We start from the raw sequence: 11,823 nt of genomic DNA on the forward strand, positions 1-11,823 counted from the left end.
TTCAAGAATTATATGAACACATAAAATCATGGAATTTTGATTATAACTTTGAAATTGGTCCACCATCATCATTACCACATCAAAAACAGGTTTTATGAGTCCAAAACAGTTTAAGGTAATGATTCTAGACCAATTCCAGAACCAAAACTCGAAGATATGCTGTCTGGGGGTCCAACTCGTCGAGTGCATGAACTAACTCGCCGAGTTGGATGAGTTTTGCCTTGGACTCGTCGAGTCCCTTCATGGACTCGGCGAGTCAGCTGTGCAGACAGCATAAAATCTTCGATTTTCAGCAATTTGCATCAAATATTCAAACAAGAAAGCCTAGGTTTTTATACCACTGTTGGGTTTTGAGCAATCTAACACTTCCTAAGTGTGCATGCAACCCTAATAAACCTTGGATCTATGTTTGTCTAGTACATGCAAAATAATAATTTTTCCAAGGTTCATAACCTATCTAACATGGCATGGGGTACTTTTAAACATAAAAGAATTAGATGAGATTACATACCTTTTGATGATGAGTTTGATTCCTAAGGAGTTTGAGGGCCAAGCACCAATAGTGTGAATGCCTCAAATGGAATGACAAATCACCACAAACTCTTGGAAAACTTTGAGAGAGTGTATACACACTTATAAAATCGGTCACACACACAAAACCACACTAGTTATACTAGTTGCTATTTCATGCAACATAAGCATGCTTATATAGTGTACATGATTAGGGTGAAACCCTAATAACCCATGAGCTTTCCTTTTCCAAGGATCCATGATTAGGATGATCCATGGACTTCCATATAAGCCTAGACCATTAACAAATGAGTATTAGCCCACACCATATAAAACAATAGCCCACAATTTAATTAGTCTTCCTTTTAATCTCTAAATTAATTCATAATTAATTTAAGACTAAGACTAATTAAATAACATGACTTCATATTAATATATTATAACTTATAGTATATTAATAATCATATGTGTATAACTCTCATAAAATTATCCATAAATACTTTGGATGAAATGCAACTCAAATGGAGCATGCCGGGTCGGGTCAAGTATATACCAAATAAGTTATGGACTTAGACACCTTATCCAACATAATCATCACCGCATCCCCGACCCATGTCGTGAAATTCTCTACAACAATTATGGCAACAAGGGTCACATGGCTCGAGGCTGCAGAATGCCAGTCCAACCAACCAATCAGGCCTCTGGAGCAGGAGTTAGATAAGCTTGTTATGGTTGTGGAGAAGTCGGGCATTATAGGAGAAACTAACCCAAGGAAACAACAACTAGCAACTCAGGGAGAGTACTAGCAATGGGGCAAGAGGAGGCAGTTGCTGACCTTACCTTTGTTACGAGTACGTTCCTCCTCGACAACTCTTATGCATGCATTCTTTTCGATTCTGGTGTGGAGAGAAGTTTTGTTAGTCATGCATTCAAGCATCTTCTCAAACATAAACCCCAAGCTTTAACCGAAACATTTACCGTCGAGATGGCTAACGGTGAGAAAGAGAGCATTAACGACATATTCGTAGGTTGTACCCTTTCACTAAACGATCATTCCTTTCCTATCGACCTGATGCCAATTTTCATAAAAAGCTTCAATTTCATCATCGGCATGGATTGGCTGAGCCCCAATCCTGTTGATATCCTTTGTTACGAAACAACTATCCGTCACAATCTTCCCTCTGGTGAAACCCTCATGATATATGGTGAGAAAGTCAGCTCAAACCTTTGTATCATTTCATGCATCAAAGACAAAACACTTCTACGAAAGGACTGTCATGCATTCCTAGCCCGTGTCATTAACGAGAAGCAGGAAGTTAAAGACCTCGAGAGCTTACGGGAAGTCTGCAACTTTCCTGACGTTTTCCCCAAAGAGCTTACGGGAATTCCTCCCGAGCGCCAAGTCGAGTTTCGCATTAACTAAATCCTGGAGCTACTCTTGTAGCTAAATCCCTATACCACTTAGTGCCAGTAGAAATGCAAGAGTTATCCGACCAGCTCAATGAGCTGCTCAGCAAATGATTCATCAGACCGAGTTCCTCACCCTGGGGAGCCTCGGTTTTATTTGTGAAAAAGAAGGATGGATATTTTCGGATGTGCATCGACTACCACGAACTGAGCAAAGTCACTGTCAAAAATTGTTACCCTCTTCCTCGAATTGACGACCTCTTCGATCAACTTCAAGGAGCCAGCTACTTTTCTAAGATAGACCTAAGATCAGGATACAATTATTTGTGAGTCCATGAGAGTGATGTTCCTAAGACAGCATTCCAGACTCGATATGGTCATTACGAGTTCGTAGTATTGCCCTTCGGTCTAACCAATGCACCGACGGTATTCGTGGACCTGATGAATCGGGTGTGCCATCCTTACCTGGACATGTTCATAATCGTATTCATTGATGATATATTTGTCTATTCCAGAAGCGAGGAAGATAACAAACAAGACTTGAGATTGATGCTGGAAACTCTAAGGACAGAGAAGCTATACGCTAAATTTTCCAAGTACGAATTATGGATTCGAAAATTAACTTTCTTGGGTCACGTGGTAAGCGAGGAAGGCATACACGTGGACCAGTTCAAAATCAAAGCGATAGAGTGGTGGTCAGCACCGAAGACGCCCACATAAATCCGTCAATTCTTGGGTCTCGCTGGCTATGATCGCAGATTTATCTAAAAATTCTCCAGAATTGCCAAACCCCTAACCAATCTAACTCAGAAAGGTGTACCCTTTTGTTGGAGTGAAAAACAAGACACTGCATTCCAAACATTGAAGAAGGCCCTATGCAAGGCACCTATCCTGTCTCTGCCCAAAGGGACGGATGACTTCGTTGTCTACTGTGATGCATCCAATCAGGGCCTAGGTTGTGTGCTCATGCAGCGAGGAGGGTTATTGCTTATGCCTCAAGACAGTTGAAAGCACAGGAAGTAAACTATACAACTCACGACCTGGAGTTCGGAGCAGTGGTCTTCGTATTGAAAATATGGAGACATTATCTCTACCGAACCAAGTGCACAATCTTCACTGACCATAAAATCCTGGAACACATCTTCAACCAGAAAGAGTTGAATATGAGACAAAGACGATGGGTAGAGCTACTCAGCGATTATGAGTGTGAAATATGCTACCATCCCGGCAAGGCCAATGTGGTGGCAGATGCCCTTAGCCGGAAAAAATGCTCAGGTCGTAGAGTGAAGGCACTGACAATGACTATCCGTTCCCTCTTATCCGCGCAAATCAGAGAGGCTCAGCTGGAAGCTTTAAAACTAGAAAACGTGTCGGGTGAAGCCTTGAGGGGAATGGAAAAGAACATAGAGATCAAGGGAGACGGAGTCTACTATTTCATGAACCAGATCTGGACCCCAAAGAAACTGAACCTTACATGGTATACGACTATAAACACTAAGGGGATGAAGTGCTCTGAATTAAAAGTATACTTTTAAAATATAAGTATTTTAGAAAAAAGTATACAAGTATAACTACATATCAGAAACAATATCATGTGAAGATGTTGGACACTGCGGTTAAACCTGGGCAGTTACGTAATCATGACTAGGGTCAATATAGCATGATCAACTATATTCATTCCTCCACTCCTTACGTAATCCCATGATGAAATTGAGATTGAAATCCATAGTTGACCTTATAATACCATAACAGTTGCACTGGTAAATGAGTTCGTTCAAACGATCATAGTAACCTCCAATTGATTCACCTTCCTTCTTTTTGAACTCTTTCAACTCAACCAAACAATGCTTTACAGAATTAATCTTCGTCTTTTCACTCCCTTGAAAATTTTCTTCGAGAGTATTCCAGATTTCCTTTGTCACAAACCAAAAATCAAGGGTAAAAGTTTCATTTTTAATATAGTCAAAACATAGATATCATTATTTCCAAACTTCCAAAACATTATTAATTAAAACATTTATCAGAGTCCATCCCAAAATAATTCAATGCGGAAAACACGGGTGTGTGCACTGCGATCAATCTGGGTCCTTCTTTTCCAAACAGATGATACCTGAAAGAATAAACCAAACTATAAGTAGGAAGCTTAGTGAGTTCCACAGAGCATACCCCACACAATTCACATAACTACATAATCCATATCATCTATAACATCTACATAAACAATATGAATCACCTATCCATATCAATCACATTGCCATGAATGTAAACATATATGGATGTCGTGGGCTCGTCCCCAGGGTCTTACTCCAGGATGTAATGGGCTCCCAACATGGTCTTACACCTAAGTGCCATGGGCTCTCCACATGGTATTACTGTTGGATAAGGTGTCTAAGTCCATAACTTATTTGGTACATACTTGACCCGGCCCAGCATGGTCCATTTGGGTTGCACTTCACCCAAACGATTTGTGGATAATTTTATGAGAATTGTATACTTACGATTTATTAATATATTATAAGTTATAATATATTAATATGAATTCATGTCATTTAATTAGTTTTAGTCATAAATTAATTATGAATTAATTTAGAGATTAAAAAGAAGACTCATTAAATTATGGGCTATTATATTTTATATAGTGTGGGCTAATACTCATTTGTTAATGGGCTAAGCTAATATGAAAGTCCATGGATGATCCATGGAGCTTTTAACCCATGGATCCTTGGAAAGGAAAATACATGGGTTATTAGGGTTTCACCCTAACCATGCACACTATATAAAGAAGCATATGATGCAAGAAATGACACTAGGAGTGTGAGACTTAGTGGTGGCCGATTCCACAAGAAAGTATACTACTCTCTTAAAGTTTTCCAAGTGTTTGTGGTGATTTGTGATTCCATTTGAGGCATTCACACTATTGGTGGTTGGCTCTCAAACTCCAAACAATCAACGATCATCAAAAGGTATGTATTTCTACTAGTACTTTTATGATTCATAATCCTTATGCTATGCTAGTTAGGAAGAACCCTTGGAAGTTATTATTTGCATGTATTTTAGAAGAAAACATAGATCCAAGGTTTATTAGGGTTGCATGAATACTTAGGAAGTGTTAGATTGATCAAAACCCAACAGTGGTATCAGAGCCTAGGCTTGTTTTCTTGAATACTTGATGCAGATTGCTGAAAATCGAAGTTTATGTGCTGTCTGCACAGCAGACTCGCCGAGGTCATGAAGGGACTCGATGAGTCCAAGACAAAATTCATCCAACTCGGCGAGTTGGTTCATGCACTCAACGAGTTGGAACCCCAGACAGCATATCTTCGAGTTTTGGTGCTGGAATTGGTCTAGAATCATTACCTTAAACTGTTTTGGACTCATAAAACCTGTTTTTGATGTGGTAATGATCGTGGTGGACCAATTTCAAAGTTATAATCAAAATTTCAAGTTTATATGTGTTCATATGATTCTTGAAATTATTGATGTGGATGTTCATGTTCATATGAGTTTTGTTAGATCATAGGAATTATTTGCAAATTGTTTGTTAGTTAATTCTTGATCTTAATGTGTTTTAATGGAATTCATAATTTTTTCTCAAGTTATGGAATTCCAAAAGTTTTTCTTTTAAATGTTTTTTTTAAGAAGTCATAAGTTACACTTTAGAAGAGTTTTTTTAATAAATGCTTTTATGGACTTCATAACTTGTCCTCAAGTTATGGATTTCCAAGAGACTCTTCATTAAAAGTATTAAACACTTAATTAAAACTCATAAGTTATGAATATCCAAAAGTTTATGAATTGTTCAAAACTTGCCCTCAAGTTTTGGAATTTGTAAAGTCTCACACAAACTTTAATTCCATACCCTAGAAGTTTTAAAAGTTAAAATTCTACCCTTATACTATTATAAGATTAATGGTTAATTATTATATATATGTATAAGAACAAGTCGTTTTACCGTTAGTAGGCCTCATTCACGAAGCCGGTCTATAAGGTGGGTATAAGGTTGTTGCCTATAAAATGGCAACTTAATGGGTGTCCACTCTCACCCACCGCTTGCTTGACTGGTAGAGGGTCGTTAGCCGAACGGGTAGGACAATGAATTTAAATTATCATTAAGTATGATGAATATTATAAAGTAACTAAATGTTTTATTTAATTCCCAATCTTAGTTACTTTAGGAAAAATGTGAATTTGGTGATAGCCCATGGAATTCACACTTTTTACCTTACCAAGTCGTTGGTGGAGCGTGTGTGGTTAACCGGCACACTAACTTGGACTAGTAAGGATCACGAAGGGTGACTTAATGTTTGTCATAGATCAATGGAGCGTGTGTGGTTAACCGGCACATTGATTAGGTGATAATATTAAGGGTACCAAGTGAATTGGTATGGTTATTCACACCTTGTTTTGTGATCCTCGGCATCCCAGTCACAAAATTTGAGAGGGCACACTCGAGATTGAAACATGCGATTGAAAAGTTCAATGAATCTCAAAAGATCTAGGAATTTCAAATCCAATTAAAACATAATAAATTATTTCGTTTTTCATGGTGGAAATTGGTGAATCGTCATTCGCTTACCTTCAAATATTTTATAGCTTGGATTACGGCATCCCTCTTTCAAATTATAAAATATTGTGTTGGGTCCTAGCCTTAATATTTCATATTGGGTGTTATATTAAGGATTTTGAATCAACTAACTTGATTTTCTCCCATTATAGATGTCTGGTTCAGACAACTATGATCTTCCCAAATCTCTTGAAGATGGTGTCCCTCAACATCATGCTTCACTTCCTCCACCTCCTCCAATTATTCTCCCTCACCCACAAGTTCTTGAAAAGTTTAAAGTCACTCAATCCCTATTGGCAAGCATAGTCTATGTGTGCTCACATCTTGGAGATAAAGTCACATATTGACAAGCCGGGAGAGTTGGGTGTCAAAGTCTCGTGAAAGTTGGATGTTCAATCACTTTCTTAGTAACATAGTGAGTCTCTTTGGGACTACTATGAGGCAGACTATGACATGACCCTTAATGATGTTATCTATTTGCTTGGTGTTGTGGAATCAGCAGTGATTTGGAACACCAGTAAAGCAAATTTGATTAAAAGAACAACTTCCCAAGTCTACATGGACATTGACAATGGTAGCATTGGATATCTAGAAAAGGATTTCTCTTCCCAACGGAAAGGGATCAGCTATAGTCAACTCGGTTGACCAAATGGTAAAGAGAAAGGCTAAGTCTGAGATAGTCTCATGTGCCATTACCAAAGGGTCCATGTGTTTTGTTGCCAAAGGAAGGGGCATTGGTTGCGAAGCTGTCCTATTCACCTGAAAGGTCATAAGCTTGATCAAGTCAAAAAGTTTGACTCTACTTCGGGTAAAGTCCACTGTCTAACTCTATTAAATTCCTATTTGGAGATTCTTATTACATAATGTGAATGGGTCACATGTTGATGTTTTTAAGAATCAGAGAAAAGATGGGAAGCTTAAAGTAAGTATATGTTGATTCTAATTGCGAAGGTGGGTTTCGATCGCATGGTTCGGTAATCAGAATTTTGAGTTGTTGCTTAAGAGTTATAATATATTGGTTATGAATAGATAGCAACAAGGTTTTCATGTGGATTGTAAGGATAAAATTTTCCGCAAAGTTTTAAAATAAAAGAAAAAAAATGGGTTTTAATTTTATTTATTTTAACAATATCCTTACAACGGCATCTGTGGAAAATTGTTGCTAATATGTTTCAAGTAATAGCAATATTGGAAAGTGGATTTGATTCTTTCATTTGTGGTAGTGTCTGAATTTACCAAATGAAGAAAGTTTTTCATCACCCAAGTTTCAATTGGACAGAAACTTGGAATCATACAAGTTGTATTGTATGATGAATGAGAATTTTCATCTTTGAAAATTAAGACTAATTCTTTGATCACATGTCAATTGAAGGACTAAGGAATTAGGTACACTGGGTGTGCGCTGGTCAAGGTCCACCACAAAGATTGATTTGTCATGATTTACTGAAGATTAGTAAATATGATTATACTTATAAGGTTAAGTATAATTCTGTAACATTGGAAAGGTTACAATGTATGAAAAAACAAATGAGAAGAATCAAATTAGGCAAAAAGATAAAAGTTTCTCAAATCTGAAAGGATTGGAGAGTACTTTAGTATCGTATTTCATGATCATCTTAATGATTATGAAACCATATCACAAATTCATACTCTAAGGACGTCTTAGTGCATTGTTATGGCTAAGAAGAGAGGTCATGAATTGTTGGATTGGTTAAGATCAAGAAGATGAGTCATACTTCATTCCAAAACAATTCTTAGAGTCATACTCCAAGATTGTAACATTGAGTGACATAAAGTAAGGTTTAAAACACTTATAAAAATGTAGCGTAGAATGTTTCTACCCTTGTACATTTGAGATTGGTAAGTTGAGATGTCTTGGATGAGACAAAGACCAACTAAGACCAATTGTGTGAAGTGTTAGTCTTGATAAGAATCCGCACTAGCCCTTGAATATTTGTTTTGTCAAGGAATGGTTCTTGACTGGGGAAACTTATATGTCAAGGGGACAGTGGGAGCCTTAAAGATCCTGAAAGAGTTTCAAGATTTAATCAAGAGTAAAACATGTAATTTATCACTAGCACACAACTTAAGGTTTGCAACCTATCATGTTGGCATAATTCTTGTTTCTGTACCTACTTCAAATAAGTTGAATTTGCATGTGAGTTATCAGAGTTCAACTTGGAAGCATTGGTGGGCCTTGTGCTACCAAGGTGACAAGAAACTAAGATTGAACAAGTTTAATCCATGTAAGGCTGAATTTGTCACTAACCTTATCTTGTGATTATGGTTTTGACAAATTCACATGGATACGAACTCATACACTATAAAATCTAAGTATCATAAGGTTTCTCTCTGATTCATGAAAATGGTGGTGAGGAAACGCTTTCACTAAGTAGATATCCATTGTGTTATTTGCATTTTCAAAAGTGGTTAGTGGAGAGCGTGTGGTTCACCGGCACACTAACATGGACTTGTGAGAAATGGCAACGGTCTAAACAATTAAGACTATGATTACGGTATCGCTTTTCATAGTTCTGAAAATTGTTTAGACACACATGTGAGCTATCTAAGAAAGGGTGTATGAATCTAAATTTCTGAAGTCCAGCAGATTTCTGGAAATATGTCAGAGCTAGTGGGAGCATAAGTGTTATGCTAATAATCATCATGTTAGTGGGAGCATGATTATTACGTTTAGTGTTGCAAGTTAGCAATGTTAATTATAGAAAACAAAGTTTCAATTCATGAAGTTGCAGGGGTTGAAAAGTTGTTTTGCTATAATTAAGGGAGAGGAAATTATACTTCATTTCAAATCTAAAGCTTAGATTGAGATTTTAATCATCTTTAGTCAAGAATATATATGTATGAATTTTATGTTGGAATGGTTCAACTTGAAGAAATTCTATATATATATATATATATATATATATATATATATATATATATATTGTGTTTTCAAAATTCGATTATGATTACGACATCCCTCTTCATAGTTAAAATTTTGAAAACATGGCAAATAAAAAAAATATTGTAGCAAAAGACTGGTCTACTATCATGTCTTTATGTCAAACATCATGAATCGTGTCTCAAATGCTTCGGATATAGCATCGATTGCATGTGCTAAAATATTCATCTTTTCTAAATTTTCCAAATGCTTAAGGAATTGAGAGGGGAAAAGTCTAGAACTGGATATGACTAAAGTGATTAAGAAATTGTCAAGGACAATCTGAGGTTCGCCAAAGATTGGTTGCTCAGGGAAAGTTGGAAGTATGATGTAAGTTGTCGGAAAGGACTATATTGACATATTCTGAAAAGAAGTAATTCTTGTTCGGAAGTGATAGTCAAAATGGGACTATGGAAATGTCTCCATAGGTGGAAGTTATTCAATCTATGTAAGATTAGAAAACCTTAATGCAAGAAGGATGTTCAAAGCAATGTACTTTGAATATGAGACTTCGTTTCCATAGAGTTGATCTCCTTTGGAATACTCTGTAGTGACTGTTGACAAGTTTTGTGAATTTGTGAGTAATCATTACAAGAGGAACATTGCATAAAAGTTTAAAATCTAACAAATTTTTTTTGGTAAATGATAGGAATCGGGGATTCTCACATTTACAATAAGGATTTGGGATTGTGAAATGAGTATCATTGGAATCATGTTCAATTGATCTACATCACAATGTAAGGATCATAGACAAACATAGTGTGCATACTTGGAGTATGGCATAACTATTGTTTAGAAAAAACAAAGTGTACATGCTAGGAGCATGGGACGACTGTTGTTTTTATTCAAGTCTTAAGTTGATTGTTTGAAACATTATACAATGAATAATGTGTAATCAATATGGTGATAAATAAAAGGTGGTTCTATTTATATTCCAAAGGGTTCTGAGACCATATTGGATTCGATTATTATTGTGTTTCACTTTGCATGTTTTGACTTCCAAAATAGCTAGGTTATTCTTTCCGAATGACTAAGTTATTTAAACACTCAACAGTCGTTCATATGTTGGAAGTAGGTATGAATCAAGACTGTCATGAATCGAGTTTGTAGATGGCTAAATGGGTTTAGTCATAGCAATGGTTGCTACAACATTCATGAGTGCTCATAAGTTATGAGTATTGGAATAAACCCACGCTCACTTGTATCACTTCATGGAATTTATCTCGAGTGATCGTGAGACGGTAATATCATATAAATCTTCAAACCTAGAGATATGAGATGTTACCTATGAGTTGGTTGTGCATTGATTGCACGTAAATGCATCAGTAACTTGATGTTATAAAACGTGCCTTTGTGTACAATTCAACAAGTAATAGAACAAGCATATGAGTCGAAGTTTATCTGTTCCTTCTAGAAATAGAAGCGATATCTGGGCCCCTCGATGATTTTGTTGTGACCTATGTACCGGTCGGTCAGAACTAAATTGATGTGTTCGATTAAGTTCTTTGTCAAACAAATCGAAAATCGGGAAACAAACTGCTGGACAATAAGTACGACGTTGTTCCATGTATTTGTTTGGCTGATATCATGAGAACAGAGGATTATATGATCACTTATCTAAAATGGCGCTTCATAGTTCAACAGAGTTTTCGAGAGCTACGATTGCTGGTTGGTTCCTGAAGTAACATACGCAAATATAGTTATTAGACTTATCCAAGTGGGAGTCTGTTGGATAAGGTGTCTAAGTCCATAAATTATTTGGTACATACTTGACCCGGCCCGGCATGGTCCATTTGGGTTGCACTTCAACCAAACGATTTATGGATAATTTTATGAGAATTGTATACTTACGGTTTATTAATATATTATAAGTTATAATATATTAATATGAAGTCTTGTTATTTAATTAGTTTTAGTCTAAATTAATTATGAATTAATTTAGAGACTAAAAAGAAGACTGATTAAATTATGGGCTATTATATTTTATATAGTGTGGGCTAATACTCATTTGTTAATGGGCTAAGCTAATATGAAAGTCAATGGATGATCCATGGAGCTTTTAACCCATGGATCCGTGGAAAGGAAAAGACATGGGTTATTAGGGTTTCACATTAACCATGCACACTATATAAAGAAGCATATGATGCAAGAAATGACACTAGGAGTGTGAGACTTAGTGGTGGCCGATTCCACAAGAAAGTATACTACTCTCTCAAAGTTTTCCAAGTGTTTGTGGTGATTTGTGATTCCATTTGAGGCATTCACACTATTGGTGCTTGGCTCTCAAACTCCAAATAATCAACCATCATCAAAAGGTATGTATTTCTACTAGTACTTTTATGATTCATAATCCTTATGCTATGCTAGTTAGGAAGAAACCTTGGAAGTTATTATTTGCATG

The sequence above is a fragment of the Lactuca serriola genome, chromosome 8 (genome assembly GCF_051521515.1).
Source record: "Lactuca serriola cultivar US96UC23 chromosome 8, Lser_US96UC23_V15, whole genome shotgun sequence".
NCBI classification, from domain to species: domain Eukaryota; kingdom Viridiplantae; phylum Streptophyta; class Magnoliopsida; order Asterales; family Asteraceae; genus Lactuca; species Lactuca serriola.